This window comes from Papio anubis, chromosome 1 (assembly GCF_008728515.1).
Source record: "Papio anubis isolate 15944 chromosome 1, Panubis1.0, whole genome shotgun sequence".
Lineage (NCBI taxonomy): Eukaryota > Metazoa > Chordata > Mammalia > Primates > Cercopithecidae > Papio > Papio anubis.
In genome coordinates, this window is record NC_044976.1 from 71,162,232 (window position 1) to 71,182,754 (window position 20,523).

General features: G+C 34.9%; 1 long non-coding RNA gene across 1 annotated transcript; it reads left to right on the top strand.

Annotated features, from left to right (window-relative positions):
• Positions 1-5,614: 5,614 nt before the first annotated feature.
• On the top strand, positions 5,615-7,892 carry LOC110742572. The gene is made up of 3 exons (XR_002520383.2): positions 5,615-5,732; positions 6,583-6,854; positions 7,202-7,892. It is a non-coding gene; the product is annotated as an uncharacterized LOC110742572 (long non-coding RNA).
• Positions 7,893-20,523: the final 12,631 nt, after the last annotated feature.

Consider the following 20,523-nt stretch of genomic DNA (forward strand, 5'->3'; position numbering starts at 1 on the left):
TCTCTTGGCTGCTCCATGGATTATGATAAAATAAAAAAGAGTGGTAAATGGACCTATTCTAAAAATTCAGATTTCTGTCCTGATCATTCCTGGGTATGATGGTTCATTCTTTCTTCTAACGGCAAATCCAGGTTTGCCTGATGGATGCAGTTTTAGTGTGGCAGCCCATCCAAGATGGGTCCTAGGAGAGATAAGCTTAATTCTGACTTAGCCACCTGGAGTTTTCAGTTGGGTTGACATAGGCCTTCACCATAAGGCTAATAATCACTTAGTTGATTACTACACTGCTCACCAAAGTTACCCACATGGAGCAAAGTCAGGAATATAATATAGTTCTGTAATTTTACAATTTTTTTTTCCTCTTGTATGTGAACATTCCCAGTGTAAATCCTGAATGTAAGGAGGGGCTGATTGAAAAATATAGTACAGTCATAGCTATTATAAAGAGCTGTGCCTAGATTTTGGTAATGGAGGGGAAATAACAACCTAGGAACTGGAGGAGGGAGCATCTCAGATCCTGGAAGCTGTTGGGGTCGGGGGAAGACACATTTATAATCTTTGCCTTTCGAAACTTCTCTATGAACCTTCCTTATGAAGTAAAACACTCTGTGTAGCTCTCCAAAACTATTGAAAGCACCTTAAATGTAGCAAGGTTTGTGGTCAAGAAAGAGTTAATTTAGAAGGCCTGGGTGACTCAAACCTTACACATTCCAAAGTAAGGCCTGTGTCCAAGAGGATCCTTTGGCAGGATCCTAAGTGATAACTGCTAAGCCCTTGGAATATTCTCTTGATAGAAATGCTTTTGTATGCCCTAATCAGTTGAGGTTGTCCTAACATTGTGATTTACAGTGAAGGACTCTTTTATCTCTGGAGGGGATGAGTATCTGAGTTTAGTTGCATAGGCACTGCATGCCTGTGTGACTGATCTTCAATAATATCCCTTTACTGCAAGGCATGGGTTGGCAACACTTCCAACATTAGACAATGCTGCTGGAAGAATTAAGATCATCCTCATGAAACTCTACTGGGAGGGGACATCTCAAAACTTGGCCCTGTTTCCTTTGTACCTTGCTCCACGAGCCTTTCCCATTGCTGATTTTGACTGGTATCTTTTCACTGTAATAAAATCATAACATTGAGTAAAACAAGTTTCTTTTTTTTTTTTTTTTTTTAGTTCTATGAGTCATTATACTGAATCATTGAGCCCAGGGGTGGTCTTGAGGTCCTCTGATACAGTGTACCATCTCCTGCTAGAGGCCTCTTACCATGCTCTAATTGCCGTTCCCCTGAACATTACTGGGGAGTCAACAGAAAAGATTAGGCGGTGGTCCCAGTTCTTGTATCTTCAGGCAAAACATACTACAGATCCTACAGATATCTTCTTCTCCCACTCCTGTAGCTAGTAATTTTGAGGTGTGGAGGGATCACTTGGCTTGTGGTATGGACAAACATGACAGATTGTACAGACTGACCTAAGACACTTCATACAAACAAGAACTTAACTCAATTATTTGAAGTAACTATGATGCCTAAGAACAACCACCTAGTCAAATGCACCCCAAGACTGAAGTAAGTCACACCTGGAGGGACCTCACAATTTTAAACAATACTTTCTTGCCAGAGACACCATGTGTGCTCCTCGGATTATACTTCTTATGTGGAAGTCAGGCATTTTCTTGCCAAAACACAGTAACTTTCGCTATAGGGGTGGTCATAAGAGACCTTCAAGGGTTTAAGAAAACAACAACAATACATCATGTAATCCTGGATGACTGTAGAGATCTCCCAGAGGCATAATAGACTCAACATTTTTGCAGGCTCTGTGGTGATGTATTTTTTTCAAATGAATAAAAAGGTGGTGTACAATGTGTTCCTGACTTTCGCTGAAGTGAATAATGACACCACTTGAGCCATGGAAATCATTCAGGTCTGACTCTACTCACTGAACAAGGGTTGTTACGAATAATAAAATCGCCCTAGATTTCCTCCTCGTAAGCCAAAGAGGAGTCACACATTCATTAATACATCCTGTTACATCTGAATTAATTCCTGGACCAAGAGATAATTTCAATATAGAAAGACAGCCACGTGGCATTTGCAGGTAGATCTTGATGGATTATGATATTTGATTAGCGGGCTTATGCTGGGTTCCTAGGCCGTGGCTGAGATCAATGCTGCAGATTAACCTCATCTTGCTGATTCTAGTCCTATTTGTTTTAAACTTAGTTACTCTATGAGAAAAAATGAACAGTTATGGTCCCAGCTTCTGTTGGTCAGATTAGAGTGGTCAACAGATTGATATAATCATGGAAAACTTCATCAAAAGTCAAATGAGTGTCAAAACTAAGGATAGATATTATTAAGAGACAATTTTCCATGTTTGTTTTTATCTTATCGGTGCATCTAGCAAGTCAGGCACTAATTGCTCTTTGTTAAGGACTATTTTTCCAATGTCGTTTGTAAGTATAACAGCTTTGGAAGACAAAGATAGTGTTCCCCACCGGAATGAAAGCAAAGCAGGCTTGTTGACCATTATGAAGATTCTAGTTCCCTAAGCCCAGTGCTGCCTGACAGCATGTGCAGCAGGTATCCATCTGTGCCCATCCATGTCATTCAGGTGAGGTGAGAGGAAGTCAAGCAAATATGCCGGCGTGTATGCCGCCTTTTGTGCAGTAAGTGATACAGACCTTTGTCTCTCACCTAGGAGTCTTTTGTCTTCTACTAGCGTCTATGAAAATACGACAGACTAATTTGTTAGCTTGTAAGTAAGATAAAATATCAGACCATTCACAGCAACAACACACAAAGTAGGAGTAATTCTGCTTGGGATCATTCAAAATATACCCTCCATGGCTATCATAAAAAATCACTTTTGAACAGCTCCTGGGAAGTTGTTTTGTCAAATTCAAAAGAACATAGGCTTTGGAATCAGAAGGATCAGAAAAGAAAATACAGGCTCACTATTTGAACATTATAATAATATCCATAATGTAAATATATTATGATGAATAAATGTAATTGCATTAATAATAAAGCTATTATTTAGCTCCTGGCCTAATAAAATCAATTGACGATTTTTTTTTTGATATTTCTAAAAGAGTTGGAAACTAAATTGAGAGGCACATAAAGAAAATGAGCACAAATAAAAACATTAAATAGAATACATGTATAAGTCACATACTTATTTAAGGAATAAATTGAAAATAAAGCAAAAGTAAAAACAGAAAAAAGCTATAATTATATCATATAGAACAAATAATTGTTAATATTTTAATGTATGTTCTTTTTAATGTAATTTTTAATAGTAGATTTTAGAAAATACTATGTGTTTTGCATCCTAAAGTAGAAGCAGCTTGATATTGGTTCTGGTGAATTTATTTTCAAGAAAGAAAATATGTTAATATCACAATCCAGAAAGCTTGGCTGTTGAATTTTTGTTAAATCTACTAGTTAAGAACATAAATGGAACATTCATAGAGACTTTTCTTTAGCCCAACCATCTGGACACTTGCTGTATTTTGATTAAAAGCAAAAAAGCCCATTTGACTAAAACTTATAATACACTTAAATTCCGGGCTTCCATAGAAAGAAAACCAGAGATAAAATAACATGTAAAAACTGTGAAAAAAAGTCATTGTTGCATCAAAAAAATTCCATTAATTATAGTAATTATCTATGATTGGAACTCTTAAAACATCTGCAGTGAAACAAGTGGCTATGCTTCAACATGCTCATTTCATATTTCAATCACTTAAATATAGCTATTGTTAAGGAATTAGTTGGAAGTCATTAAGAAAGTAACTTGCAAAAAACCCATTCTGCCATATGAGAAAGACAAAATTGAAGAACTAATAAAAGAAAATGTGCCCAAACATTATGATCTCCATCATTAAATATAAATTAGTATAAAAACGAAGAACATCCAGTTGACAATTAACTTCAATTGTATGTCTTTATTTACATATTTAGATCATTAATTCTATTAGCTAATTAAAGTCTGCAATAATGTAATTGTAATGAATCCTCATTCAGTGAAGCAACAACTATTGATTTATTCAATGAACATTTTGTCAGGTAACTTCTATGTGGAGAAGGTAACTTCTATGTAGTTTTTCATGTGGAGAAAACGTGGTAATGCTTCCAATTCTAGTGATTTATTTGAATCACTGTAAGTTTGGATTCAAAATACCTTCAAAAATGAGAATACATATTGAAAACATGAAAGGTATATCACACGATTTTTTTGTGTGTGATACTATAAAATTATAATAGAAAACAACTTACAATATACAATTTAAAATACATTATTAAATTGAAAGGATGAACAAATACTATGTGTCATCTCAATGGATAAAATAAAGAATGTTAAATATATTAAATGAGAAGAGTATATTAAACATGGGTTGTGGGGCTGTAGGTAAATCTATTATTTGTGCTTTTCCAATTTCTAAAATTGTAGCAATGTACAACTATTTATTTTGTAATCTAAGGTACTTGGTTTTTTTTTTAAATTTATTTTTGGTTTTTTTTGAGACGGAGTCTAGCTCTGTCACCAGCCTGGAGCACAGTGGCACAATCTCGGCTCACTACAACCTCCACCACCCGGGTTCAAGCAATTCTCCTGCCTCAGCCTCCCGAGTAGCTGAAACTACAGGCGCGAGCCACCACACCCAGCTAATTTTTGTGTTTTTAGTAGAGACAGAGTTTCACTATGGTGGCCAGGATGGTCTCGATCTCTTGACCTTGTGATCCGTCTGCCTCAGCCTCCCGAAGTGCTGGGATTATAGGCTGAGGTACTTATTTTTAAAAGAACAAAAAGTCTTATATCCCATTTTCTCATGTTTGTATTATATTGAATAAAATAATATAGTTAATACTAATATACAAGTATAATCTAACCAGAGAGACTCAAATCAGATGACATGGCTTTTATTCTGGGTCATCCATTAATGATCTCTTTGATCCTGAGCACAAGATTTTCGGCCTGTTTTCCTCTACTTGTATTTTGATTGATTTTGACTCGACTAACTCTATAATCTTTTTCACCTCTAAAAAAATAATTATTATTGTTAAGTCATCTGGGAGTCATAATGCCAGACTACTCCTAAAGCATATCTTTGGGGACGAACGAAGCAATCTAAATTGGAGAGGTGTTGTCTTCTATAAATCAGACAAATGGATTAAGACCAGGGCTACTTCATCTTACTGATAGACTTGCTTCTAAAGATCTGTGTATACCTTGAATTATTCCAAATGTTTACCCATGTAATGTTAAAAATGTTTTCTCTGTATTTCACATTGATTTCTTTTCTTCCTTCCCTCCTTCCTTTCTTTCTTTCTTCCTTCCCTTCCCTCCTTCCTTCCTTTCTTCCTTCCTTCCTCTCTCTCTCTCTCTCTTTCTTTCTTTCAGACGGAGTCTCGCTCTGCCGCCCAGGCTGGAGTGCAGTGGCGCGATCTCGGCTCACTGCAAGCTCCGCCTACCGGGTTCACGCCATTCTCCTGCCTCAGCCTCCTGAGTAGCTGGGACTACAGGCGCCCGCCACCGTGCCCGGCTAATTTTTTGTATTTTTCGTAGAGACGGGGTTTCACCATGGTAGCCAGGATGGTCTTGATCTCCTGACCTTGTGATCCACACGCCTCGGCCTTCCAAAGTGTTGAGATTACAGGCGTAAGCCACCGCACCTGGCCTTCACATTGACTTTCAATTGGATATAGCTCTCAGACTTTTAGCAGTAAGTTTTAGACCCTTTATATTTCCATTCAGTTATATTAAATGGTGAAGAAATCTGTGCATAAACATTTCAGAATAATGAAGCCCTTAACTATTTCAGCGAGGTCTATTAACAGCGATCTGCTTTGATAAATGAAAAAATATTAGTTATTTGTTTAATGGCTAATACAAAATGGAATTTACTGCTTTGATAAAATAAAAATTAGAATTTTTGTCTATAAACCCCTACTTTTGGAAGATATTTAGTATTTTAAATTATTAGGACTCTGAAGTGTGTTTTCCTTGATTGAATAATTCATTTATTCGCTGAGGAAATATTTTATTGGAAACCTACCATGTGCCAAGAACTATTCCAGATGCCGAGTGAAAGAACTATTCCAGATACCAATAGTGAAAAAAAAAAAAATACTGTCAACACTACATCCACAAAAAATCAGTGCCTTGATAAAGCTTATATTTAAATGATTCATGAAGAAGAAAATATATGTAAACTGTGCAGTATACTTTTTAATGATAATTTCAAAGGAATTACATAGCACAAAAGAGAAAAAAGGAATTAAGGTGCAGTTATGAATAGGGTGGTATGAAAGAAAGACTCACTGAGAAAGTGACTCATTTAAGTAGTGGAAGGTACAAATAAAAAGGTTGAAAGTCGATGTGTCTCCTGCAGGTTCTGACAATAACAAATTGGACTCTATGGCTGTTGAGCAGTGCCAGGAATCAGGGAGAGCAGCAGGAGATGGGGTCAGAAAGAGAACAGGGCAGATTGGGTGATGAGAGATCCAAGGGGTAAGGAAGCATTGAGCTTTAGGAGCAACTGTGAGTCTTAAGGAGACCTTGGTTTTATTCAGTGATAGGATACCACAGCAAATTTTGATCAGAAGAGTAATATCAACTGACTCCACTTGGACCACATGAAAACGAGGAAGGAGAATACTACAGCAGCCTGGAAGCCGGTGAAAAATGATAGCAACACTATCTAAGGTGGTAAAAAAATTGGTGAAGAAAAGCTCATTTGGAACGATTGCGGAGATAAACGTATTTGCAGAGACAGCATGAAAAATCATGAACCACTCCATGGGTTTTGCCCTGTGCAAATGGAAGCAAGGGAAGAAAGTAAAGAGTAAGTTATAATTTTTTTTTTCTTTAAACCAACACTTTTAAACACAACTGTAAAATGAATAAAAATATGTAACTTCTCCTGCCATATCTCATGCATCATGTTGGGACAAGCAGTCAAAGTTCCTGAATCAATAATCATTTTGATTATACTGTTCCAGAGAAACAATGTATAAAAACATATTCCAGTGCAATTTCTATGTAATCTGTTCCTCCTGTCCCATCAAGTGTGACAGTGTATTATTATGTATTGACAGAAAACATCAATATGGATGATGTTAGACAGTGGGAGGAAAGCATTTTTGTGTGCTAGTTTTGTCTTTATAATAACAGCATTGATCTTTATTTCAGCTAACCTGTTTTCAGCAACTCACAGCTAATTTACCCATATCTACATTGGTATGAGCAATAATATGGTGAATGTCAGATGGGATCTGCAATTCATAGGAACAGCTCCGCAGCCTAATGATTTTTGTCAAATGTGAATTAATTATTAATCTGATTTGTCCTTCTTTGTTCAGAGCTCTGCAAATGTTAGTAAATCAGGGTCTGCTCAAACTTTTAGTAGAATTGATGTGATAATAAGCAGCTACTTTTTGATTTGCTTACTTTCCTCTTGCCTGATGAATAAAATATCCTTGTACTTTTATGGCCTTGGGATTATCATTTGCTCGATTTTAAAATTACTTACTCAAAATGAATTGTTTGCTTAGTGATTTTTATATTTTATATCTCTTTTTTGTTGGAAACTTTCAGCATTCTTCTTTAAATAATATGAAAGCTTCATCCTATTCGCAGGTTAACAAATCATGATAATGCTGAAGAAAAGAGGCTTGGAAATTGAATTAAATCAATTAATAGTTGTAAACACGCTATTTTAAAGAGCATCACGTTCCTTTTCTATGTTATTAAATTTTAAAATATCTGCTGACAAAGATTGTCTCTCCTTGAGCTAACTTTTTTTTAAAAAATTGTTTTTAGAGACTGAGTCTTGCTCTATTGCCCAGGCTACAGTGCAGTGGTGAGATCACAGTTCACTGTAACCTCAAACTCCTGGGCTCAAGCAATCTCACGTCAGTCTCCTGAGTAGCTAGGACTATAAGTGTGTGCCGCCATGCCCAGCTAATTTTTAAACTTTTTGTAGACCTGGATCTCAAACTCAAGGCCTCCTCAAGGGATTCGCCGACCTTGGCCTCCCAAAGTGCTGGGATTATAGGCATGAGCACAGCCTTTGACCTAACTTTAGCTTATTTGAACCCTCTGTTGGACTAGACCTGACCTTGGTCTTTCATTACTGTCCTTGTAGAATTCAATTTGAGCAAGAATCCTACTTAGTCAAGTTAGAAAAAAAAAAATTCCCCTTTCTTTGTATCTGACCACCTTCTATACTTGATCAAATTCCTCATCGTCCAGACTCAGTATCTTCTCACGCTGGCTTCCCTTCAGCAAGAATTCTGTTCAGTTGGCCTAGCAAGACTCTCCCTTACCTCTGACATTTTCTCTTAGTAAATATTCATCCTGTGATCCCCCCAAACCTCCTCCTTACCTGTAAATCCCCACTTGTTCTTGTTGGAGTACAAATTGATCCCAATCTGTCTCCTCTACCTAAAGACTCTATTGCAGTGGTCCCCATATCTACTGAGATAAAAGTCCTCTGTATCCTCTTTAACAAGTGTCATAAATATTTGTTTTCCTTTAACATTACTTCACAGGATTATAATGAGCATTTAACAAGATAACATATATAGAATTCCCAGCAGAGGACCTGGCCTTAGTTTCTGCCAGCTGTTTTGTCAGTGTGCCTGTTAGGTTGGAATGGGAGGCAGACAGTGTGCCCTTTAAATCAAATCATTTCCCTTCAGAGACGACAGAGAGCATGCTGGCTATTTACACACAGTATTGTCACTATTTTGATCTATTCAGCTAGGGATTTAGTCAAATTACTAACTGAATTGGTGGAAAAACAAGCACATTTTATTAATTGTTATAGGAATGATTATATGAAATCATTATTACACTAGTCACCTGAACCATTAATTGACAGATAAAACCTATAAGGAAAGCTCTACTTTCAAATGATTTGCATTCCCCAGTGAAAAGTTGAGAAAGTTTATATCCTTCTGGGTAAGTGTCCTTTTTTTTTTTTTATTAATATAATATGACAGCAGCTAGAAGTTCAGAAGGCTGAGTGGGCCATGTAAAATTTTATTTTAGCTGACGTACGAACTGGGCTCTCAGAGGTTGTACCAAACAGCCTGACTTCTCAGTTCATACACATGAGTGTGACAAGCAGAAAATTAGACACCTGGCAGCTACAAGTGTTTTGGTTTTATGTTTTTAGATACATGGCCAAGATTACTTTGTGACTGCCAAATTACTACCTTAATTGAAAAGCAGAGAAACACATTAGAATTTTACCATCTAGAAAATCATGTTAAATCTTTGCTTGGAAATGCCTTCATTAGCAGAAAGAAAGAAAAGAAGTTTCCTACCAGACTTACCTTCCATCCATGGTGTAGGGTTCAGACCCTGAGAAATGTCTGACAGTACTGCTGAAAACTATGCTTGAAATGTTGATTTCACTGCTAGAAGCCATTTAGGGCAAAAAATATAACTGAATGGCTTAGGGGTTGATGCAGTTATTTGCTTACCTTACTAGTGGTAAGTGCAAGTCAAACTTCTGTATTTTTGTTATTTTATCTTATTTTCCATTTTACTTACAGGGTGCTTTTATGGGGCTTCTCTACTTAACACAATCTTGAGATTCAACACAGGATGGAAAAGAAAGCATTATAAAACTTTAGTAATGTAGATCAAAACTAAAAGTTACACTTAACTCTGACATTCACTTTGAACAAAACCTAGAAAGAACAGTACATTTGAACTAAATAAAATCCAAGAGGCAAATATGGTACTTACTGTTTTACTGTGAGGTAGTCAGTCATAATTTAATGATAGGATATCTGAATATAAAGAAAAAAAAACTGGTGACAAAAGTGGGAGAAATGTATCTTACTGCTTGATAACAATATATACCTCATAAAAAGGGGGGGCTTAGTGCCCAGTTTCTGAAAGAAGGTCTTTTTTGTCCTTTTTATTGCATTTTCAAGTTTATTTAAGCTAGCCAATTGTGACATAAATTTGGTTAAGCAAAGACAAATATGCTTGGACATGTGATTAGAGCTCTTGTGTGCTTTCTCATTTGTCCATATAGCTGTTCCCTGCCCATCTACTTGCCTACACAGTGTTATGATGTCTTAGTTCATTAAGTTGGCTATAATAAAATATCATAGACTAAGTGGTTTATAAACAACAGAAATCTATTTCTAACAGTTCTAGGGGCTGAGAAGTCCAAGATCAAGGCACTGATAGGTGTGGTATCTGGTGAGGGACTGTTTCCTAATTCCTAGAAGGCAATCTTTTTGCTGCATCCTCACAGCCTGTGGAAAGGACAGGCAACTCTCTGGGATCTCTTTTATAAGAGTACTAATCGCATTCTTGAGGGCTGTACCCTTATGACCTAATTCCCTCCCAACAGGCCTCATTTCCTGATACCCTTGCCTTGTGAGTCTTGGCAGGAGGGAAGTGGTCTTAAGTAAACTGTAATATCTGTTACTCAGCATTGGCTATATCTTGGTTAGATAAACAGTGAAGAAGGTCAGAAAAAAGAGATGGGGTCTAAATGGCAGCTACTGGCCATTTGTGCCCAAAGACCAATTATCTTAGGAAGTCTACTCAAACATAAGCCCCTTGTCAGGGTCTTGGTGCTTTAGTTTTTCAGAACTGGCATAATTGGTCTCTCTACTGGGGAAGAACTGAGCATGGAAATGGGACCATCTTTTGGAAAATAAGCAAAATGGAGAAGGAAAACTGAGGTGAATGCTAATAGAAACTCTGCCAACATGTAGGAAGGAACTATGGTTGACTAATAAGCAAACAAAGAATATTAATGAGGAGATTTAGATTTAGTAAGAAATCAAAAATAAAGCAGAAGGCTTATTTCACCACCTGTCTGCTGCTCCAAAACATAACATGAAGAAGGAAGACTATTAGTACCAAATTGTGTAAGATAGCCATTACATGTATAGCAAACATTTTCTTCCTTTTGGTCATCAAAAAATTAAACTAAGAATAAAGATTCTCTCAACATGAAAAAGTCTTTCTTCTAGAATAATTGATATAAAACCAATAAATGAAATATCCAAAGTGATATTGGGTGACCACCAGAATTTGTGGAAGATTATCATACTTTAAATTCTAAATTATTGTTTTCTTTTATCTACAGGACTGAAAATTTTCATTTGCTTATGACCTTAAATGTATATGGAAGTTTCCTTTTGAAAGTCTTATTTATGATGTGCATGCTTATTTAAACAATGAGCTTTTTACAAATCACTAGGTCAATTTATTTTTCTTCCTTTTAATTTTTCTTACATTTCTCCTATTTCCCCTTTACACACGGCTAATCCCTGAAAACTTCTGATATAGTAAAAAGTATCCTATTGGTTCACTTTATTAATCTCTTTTACTTTTGTACAGGATTGTTTATTTTATTAATCTCTCTTACTTTTGTACAGGATTGTGACCTCTAGAGAGCAGAGGCTGTATCTTTTTCATTTGCATCTTCTGAGCATCTATTACAATGCTTCATATACAGTGTCTCAGTACATACTAATATTTATTGTTCAATAAATGAATCCATGAACTCATTCTTCATGAAGTTATGGAAGTGTAGGATAATCTCTTATATAAGAAATATTGGGAAGTAGATTATTCCAGGCATCTGTTTCTGTGTAACAATTTCTACAACACTTAGTGGCTTAAAGCAACAACTGCAATTCTGTTGGTCAGGAATTTACACAAAACTCAGCTGGGTGATTCTTATGATCCAGTTAATGATATTCATCTGATAACTGGATTGGGCTAAACTGGGCTCCTTCCATCTCCATGTAGACTCAAGGCCTCTCCAGTAGGCTAGTTGAACTTTTTATAGGATGGCTCAGGGATCCAAGAAACCACAGCAAAGGCTACCAGTCTCTTTGAATTTTAGGTCTAGATCTGTATAGCTTTACTTTGGTCATACTCCATTGATCAAAATAGTCCTAAGTCAACCCAGATTCAAGGCAAGGAAAAATAGGCTGTATCACAAGGGGTTGAGTATAAATAATTTGTGACCAGTTTCAATCCACAATATATGAAGGCAAAAAAAAGAATAAACAAGTTATATATTTAGTTTCATTCTCTATGCCTGCATCAGGTCTATATCCAAAAAAACTTGAATAGAAAAAATACTTTTCAGAAAGGCAACATTATTTGTTTGTATTTCTTAAGCAATTTTTAGCAGAGATTTCCCTGGCCTTGACTATTTTACTTGTTTAAATTCTTTCAATGTCTAAGTCATTCTGATGTATTCTATTCACTATCTCTGTCATTATCTTTTTTCATTTTTATTCTGACTGCTGTCAACCCCCAAAACTGGCCAGGTCCTTGGTTGTACATGTACTATATCAATTCATTTCTGTATAGGAGCCAGGAAGATGGCAGGCAAGGCTCCTAGAATCCTCCTCCACTGACCCATTGTCCCTTGTCCATACCACTTCCAGATTTCCTTTCTCTAAACTAATTATTATTTTATCATATTCCTGCTCATAAAACTATGAAATTCACTACAGGAATTCCTCAGTGATATTGCAGATCTGGATCCACATCACTACTGTAAAATGAATATCACAAAAAAAATGAGTCAGAAATTTTGTGATTTCCTAGAGCATATAAAAGTTATGTTTACACTATACTGTAGTTTACTGTGTGCATTAGTATGTCTAAAAAACAATGTACATACCTCAATTAAAATGTGCTTTATTGCTAAACATTGTTAATAATCATCTTGAGCATTAGTCTCACACTTCTCCCATGAGTGAAGACTCTTGTCTTTATAATGTTCCTCAAATGTGCTTTGCATTCTCCTAGATCTCCGCTTTGGCTGATGTCGTGATGTCGTTCCTACTGTCTAGAGTTCCATCCCTCCGGCTCTATCTGTGGTACCACAGTTATCTTTTGGGCTCTGTTTTTATGAAATTGTAGCTCTTGTGACTAAAATTATTTCTTCCAAGAATTTCTAGGGTTTTTGTTTGTTTGTTTTTGTTGTTGTTGTTGAGACAGAGTCTCGCTCTGTCGCCCAGGCTGGAGTGCAGTGGCGCAATCTCGACTCACTGCAAACTCCCCCTCCTGGGTTCACACCATTCTCCTGCCTCAGCCTCCCAAGTAGCTGGGACTACAGGCGTCCACCACCTCGCCCAGCTAATTTTTTGTATTTTTAGCAGAGACGGGGTTTCACCGTGTTAGCCAGGATGGTCTCGATCTCTTGACCTCGTGATTCGTGCGCCTCGGCCTCCCAAAGTGCTGGGATTACAGGCATAAGCCACCGCACCAGGACTTCACTATACTTTTTAACGCAGTTCTTATACAATAAATCCCTGCCATATTAATATTTACAAAGCAATTGTTCTTTGTAAAAATAATATATTCCTAATGAGTGGAAAATCTGATTTGCACATTGTAAAATCTTAATAGAGGTTGGAATGAATAAATGAATTAGTGAATCAAACAGCCAATAGTAGAATTTTTTAATAATAATTTATTTATTAAAAATACATACTATACAGTGGCAAAGTAGTTTTTGGAGAAAAACTGGGAAAATATACAGCAGAGATTTCAGACATATGATTAAGAAAATCACTACCTGTGTTCTCTAAACAAGAAGGGAAGAGTTTCTTACCAAAGAAAACGTAATAAAAATACTCCTTAGATATAAAAATTCCAAATGTAAAAAAAATTCAGTCATATTTGAGTCAAATATGATCAGATGCTGAATCAAATTCAAGTATATTTGTGGATTTTAAATGAGTTTGCAAAAATGTCCTTATGCGTAGTTATCAATATTTTAAAATATATCTAATTGTAAAAGTCAAGAAAATGAATATGCAGTTTTACTTTGCTTTGTGAATTTGAATGTTTTGAGCATGAGCAATGCTATTTTTGAATGTGCAAATATAATCAACAATGCACAATTTTTATTAAAGCCGATGTACAAAACACTTTGATTTTACCAAATATTTGTTTTCCAAAATGAGAATTGGCTGAGTTTATTAAAGCAATGCAAGTTTTGCACTTTGGGAAACAGACCTTTAACGTACTATAAGATATCCCTGAACAAATGATACTAAATGCAACTAGAGAAGTAGCCCAAAACATTGACCTGAATTGTGTTGAAGTTTCACAAAAGGTTGAATTTGAATTGATTTTCAGTTCTGGTAACATTATTTAGTAGTTCACCTGTGATTAACTAAAGCATATTATTGATTGCTTTGACTTAAGAAAGTCCTGAATTTGGAGTTTTACATGGCTAGAATAGATATGAGCAACCTTGAGATATTATTAAAACTGTTTTAAAGTCTTTAACATTTATAAGAATGCCTTACTTTGCACTAATATAACTCATGTTCAGTCTGTAAATGGTTCAATGATTTTAGTCCCCTATTTTATGTCTCTTTAGGAAGTCCCCCAGTATCTCAAAGGCAGTATTCATAATTATATGGCAATTTCAATGGCTTTTTTCCAGAACTGTGGAACAATTCAGTAGTCTCTATAAAATGAATATCAATAGGCAGCCTGGTAGCCATATGAAACTTGTCAAAATTTGGTCAACATATAATTTTCTGCACTTCCCTTTAAAAATTTTATGTTTTTCAAAATGTCTTTTTTTTTTTTTCCCTTTGAAGCACTCAAAACTTGCAACTCTACATCTCCTATTTTATCTGTATTCATTAGTTTATAAATGTTCTAATTCAATATCCTATTTAAAATATTGTTGAAGGGTCAGGTTGAAATATATTTAAGGAATAAAAATAAGAATATTTATGATAATAACAAGAACATTAACACCAATTACAATAACTACCATGTTCAGTAGAACATTGTTCAATAGAACATTGACTATCCTTTGAGTTAGTCTGATCTTGTTATATATATTATTTCACTCTGTATTGGTGGTCATCTCATGGGAAGGTAGTGTGTAGTTTTTATGTTTGCTTTTCTTTTGTTTGCTTGTTTGTTTGTTGTTGTAGTAGGTAGGATCTTGCCATGTTGTTCAGGCTGGCCTTGAATTACTGGACTCAAATGATCCTCCAATCTTGGCCTCCTGAGTACATATTCCCAGGTCTATAGATGAAGAAATGAAGGTTCAAGAAGACTGAACATCTGGACTAATTACCTGACAACTAAATGGCAGAAATAGTATTTAAGCTCAGGCCTAGCAGATGCAAAGTCATGGGCACATGTCAAGTATGTAATATTGTATAGCCTATTAACTCATCAATTCATTCACTAGAAGGTTGAATTTCTTATATGTATCAGGAATAGCATAAAAGGTTGAGAGGAAAACCATCAAAACACAAGATCCACATGCAAGTTCAATTTATTTCAACAGAATTTTAATTATTTGCCCTATACTAGTAGTTGTGTGAGACACTACTGATACATAAAAAGATAAGTAAAAAACTGTAAAATTCAATAACATACTATACTAGGGGACTATAAAAGGACAGAGGAGAAATGGAAGATAGACTTAAAATTGGGGTGGTCATTGAGTTGAATTTTAAAGGAAACAGGAGAGTCTTTCTCATTTGGAAGCTTTAGGATGGGCTTCCAAATAGATGTGATAGCACATGCAGAGTTAGAGAGATGAGAAAGTATGCACATAAGCACTTCATGTTTCTTCATGCAAAACTTGAGGTGAAGCAGGGGAACTAGACACGACTGCATATAAGAGAAAGTTTTGTCTGCCCAAACACACAATGCTATTATATTCCTCAGTCTTGGCTCCAATATTCCCGTTTTATTGGACTTTCTCTCAAATCCTCTCTCGTCCAAACTGTAAAATTTCACCTATCAGAGGCTGAAGAGCCTAAAACATAAGATTATACACTCTAGAACCCTTTTAGCATTGGGTTCAAATGTCAGTGTTGCCACTAACAAGTTGCATAATCTGGGGCAGGTTTAGTTTCTTTTTTTCACTTTGTCCATTTATCATATAAGGTTGCTTTTGCATTAACATAATTAATAAATATTATTATTACAGTTTCTTAAAACTTCAAGTCCTACATGAAGTTTTTTTTACTATTCTTGATAATTATTTGCTTACTTCTTTTTGCCTTCTCTTCAGTATATATGTAGTAGATACTAAAAAAATGTAATTGTATACAAAATAGAGGTGTGGTTTATGATATAAAAAGATAGTATTTAGAGGCTGAATATTTTTTTCTCAAACAATTGCAATCAATATATAATCTAGTTCATCCCTTACTGGCTTAGAAATAGTACAGCATATATTATATACTTTATGTATTTAATTATACACACACATGAATACAATGAAAAAGTTAACAGCATTATCTTTGAACTTCTACAATACAGCTAAAGAATTGTAAACAGGGTAATTCTTTCAGTTCTTTTTGCAAAAAGTGTTTATACTTATGAAATTATTTTCATAAAATATATAAAACATAACACTTACTGCATGAAATGCTTTCCCATAGAAGTATTTTTCATATTCTAATGTAAGAAGGCATTATCCTTCAATGAACAATTGCAAAATTATACAGAGAAAACAATTCTGAACTGGTCAAAATCTCATTAAAATTGTATGAGGAGAATTATGTATGCCCCATTTACAATTTTTCTTTATAGCAGAATATCAAGTAATCCATGATTTGAGAGCACACTTTAGTTTTATCCTAGACCTACTTGACCTTGTAAGTGTTTCTTGATTTTAAAGGATGACATTTAATTAAAACTGCCTTGCTGAAGTATGGTAATTATTGGTGCAGATAAAAGAGATTTACAGAAACTCAAGTCAGTGGAGTGGTAAGAGCAACACAGATTTTTCTTAACATCAGGATGTATCATTTGCAAAATGTGATATACTATCGAGCTTTGTATCATTTAAAAACACATCAAGTTTGCTGGTTGAATTAGCACACATGATTGTGGAAGAGGCATTTCAATTAAGCCCAAAGTCAAACAGACTTCAACAATTTTCTACCTTTATTTGCAATGCTGTGCATAAAATTATTCAAGCATTTCACTGAAGAATAAGAACTCATGGAGTTTGAAATCGGACCGAAATCTCTCCCTGTATTAGATGATATCTTTCCTTCATAGTTTGCTGCTCTTCAACGAATGACATTTAGTAATATGTATGAATAATTGCTGAATTTACTGCTCATTACCTCTTTAAAAATCCAAGGAAGTATTAAACACACTTTGATTCTTGTATGATAAAATAATTTTCATTAAAAGGTTAAAAAAAAATAAGTGATTTTTATTTTTAATTAGGTAGCCCAGCTACTGAGTTCTTGCAATACCAAAATACTTATGATTACTTTTTCAATTGTACTTGTGCAGACTATTAAAAAAACTCAAAAAGATCATATATTTCTCTCACCCAACAATGATTTTAAAACTCCTTCAAATAATACTTCAGTAGCTAGATTTCTGATAAATATTATTTTATTTATTGTCCCAAAGAAGTATGAGTTATTCTCTACTTCTATATTCATAATTAAAGATGTTATGCACAAATTATGCATGCACATTAACTCTACATGTTTCACATGTGAAATCTAAGATGAAATTACTATTTTTCAGCTTGATATTCTCCTAAGATCACATAAAAAATTATTGTCAACAGTTTTGATTTGTGTATATACTTTCAGTAGCTAATGTCACTCCAAAGTAAAATATTAGCATCTTTTTAAATCAATGTTACTCTTACTGACATTGTTTTACTTGTATTCACATTGGCCTATTTTAACAGGTTCTAAATGTTAACATAGTAGTTTGTAATCATTTATTGTTGACAACAAGATAGCAGGTGTTTAGCATATTGTATTCTGAATTGGTACCCATGTATAATGAATTTCCTGGTCCTTGAGGTATTTAATGGATGTTTTCAGAACTATTCTAATGACTGAGATGATAAATGAGTTTTAAATAACTTTAGCTAATTGAATCTTTTCTTTTTTCAGTAAAGACGAGATATATCATTTTTTTCCCACATAGATCCTAGATTATTACTATCATTCAAATTTATTTCTATAATCTCTAAGTCAGGTGGAACAGGGCTATACTTTATTAGAGTGAAACTTTGGAGGTGCATACAGTAGTCACATTACTATGTTCATCTCCTACAGACACAGCTTTTGATTTCATTTCACGACATTGAAAGGTAACCTCGAATATGAAAGGAGCCTTTAATGTTATAAATATTACCACGATGATAATCATCATTATCATCATCTAAGGTACTCACAATCAATAATAAGCCTATACATTTAGAGGTCCAAATTTAAATTAAAAAAGGAAGACGAGATCTAAACTTCAGGTAAAATCTACTTTTCTTAAACATTTATACGTGGAGGGCAGTTGAAAATGGAAACAGTTGCATAACAAGAAACGTTTGGTATTCAAGCAGACTCTCATCTACTCTTTTCACCATAAAATATAAAGCACAAAATGAAATACTTTGGTTGGAGCATCCCTTTACACAGATTGAATGAATCACTACTGTTTTCCAAGAAATAAGGTTCCCTCAATTTCCACTCCTCAAATCTTTTAACCACATTCACATTCCCAACAACTTTTGGCAACACAATTGCTTTAATTATTATTATTTTTTAGTTCAGCTAAAGAAGTAAAGAAGAGGTAATGCATAGAAAGCAAAACTGAATTACCCTTAATTTTTTAAAAAAGTTTGTTTTTTCTATTTGTTTTGGATCAGTATTATTTTTAAAAATATTGTTATACATATATTTTATATATACATATATAAAATATATGTATATATATTTTAAAATGTATTTTAACTTAAAATAACATTTTTTCTGTCTTTAGTAGAGGAAATTGAGATTCAATAATATTGAAAAACTTTATTTCATATAGAACTATTTTTCACTCAATTTTTTTCATAAAGTATTTCTGAATGGTACACACCCATGGCTGAATGAAGATAAAAGAGATAGATAATGGGACATTAGGATAAGGGGTAAAATGAACATCACAATTCTTAGCATAGAGTTATACAAGCTAGTAAACTAACAAGAAATTGGTGAAAAGGAAACGAGGTGAAGTGCAGTGGAAAGACAGACTGAACTGATGGAGCCTGATCCTGAAAGCAGATGAGCTCAAAGAACCTAGGGAAGATATACAGCCTAGAAAGGTCAACGAATAGTAGCCAACCATAAGTAAAGGCACAGAAATACATTCAGCTAGAAGAAAGGAAAGTTGAGAGCACACACAATTTAAAAAGTGATTATATTTTAATTAAGAGACTATAAAGATTGAGGTGTTCAGACACTACAAAAGAAGGAAAGAACAGGGGCATCAACTAGGGATGTTAAAATTATTGCTAAATTTTAGCAATAGTTTGTTAAATGCCAACTGAGAATCAGTGTCATTAACATGCAACTCTTGAACAGAACACATAGGGGTATTTTACCAGCTTCTTTCTATGGAAAAAAAAAAAAAAAAAAAAAAAAAAACTGAAGGGAAGAGAGTATTGTCTTCCAATGATGGACCATGAGGCCAAATATTTTACTTTTACTAATAATAGCTACAGGTTATTGGTGTCACTATAAATGAGGGATTCCTGATTCAGTCAAATATTTATATTATCTTGATGAGGTAGAAATTGTTATTCCCTTTTCATAGATGATGAAACTGACTTTAAAAAAGGTAAAATAACATGTCCAATATCATATAGTTTACAAATGTCAGGACCAGAATTAGAATCTAGAGATATTACAAATTCTGTGTTCTTTACTAGGCAGACTGCCTCACTTATAGAGATGTGGCTTTTAAGATACAAGGGACTTGAGTTCCTTCAGGACCTGCCAGGATTCAAGGGTCCTGGTACTAGGTTATATTACAAATTCATCGACTAGTTAAACAGCTTCTGCTGTCCATGTTAATTGCTATAGGAATACCTCAAATTAATGTGCAGATATAAACACAAATCTGTAAAGGGAAAAACTGAGAATCACAAGGAAAAACTATCCCTCAAACTAGGAGTGAGCCAAGGGACTTACATACAAGGCACTCTTGGATGGCAGCAGGATAGCTTTAGAGGTGGGCACTGCCTCCCATCTCAAAGCTGCTTTTAAGCTAATTATCTGGCTGTTCGCCTACTGTGTGTATGTGATGGGACTGTTTTTCTTGGTAGGTTCTCAGACACTCTGGGATGTTTGGGTTCTCAGGGTCATCTCCTCAGCTGGGCACCATGGCCCTGCTGAGGTCTTTAGGGTTCAAGCAGCAGATATACACCCTTAAGTAACCTGGTGTGGGACCAATCATACTACAGAAACCCTAGTGTTATATTATAGTGTTATATTTTGAATCATAGTGGTTGGGAGAAAGTCCTCTCTTGAAGGAAAAATGTAGATTTACTCATGGCTCTGAAGTCAACTTTTTGGTAAATTTGGGGAGATTAAAATGGAATTTACTTGGATACCATTAAACCAACAATTGCCTTTTAGAAAGATAAATAAAATAACAACCTGCTGTTTGACATGGGTGGATTCTTGGCCCTTAGCTCCTAAGAGTCATATAGATGGACC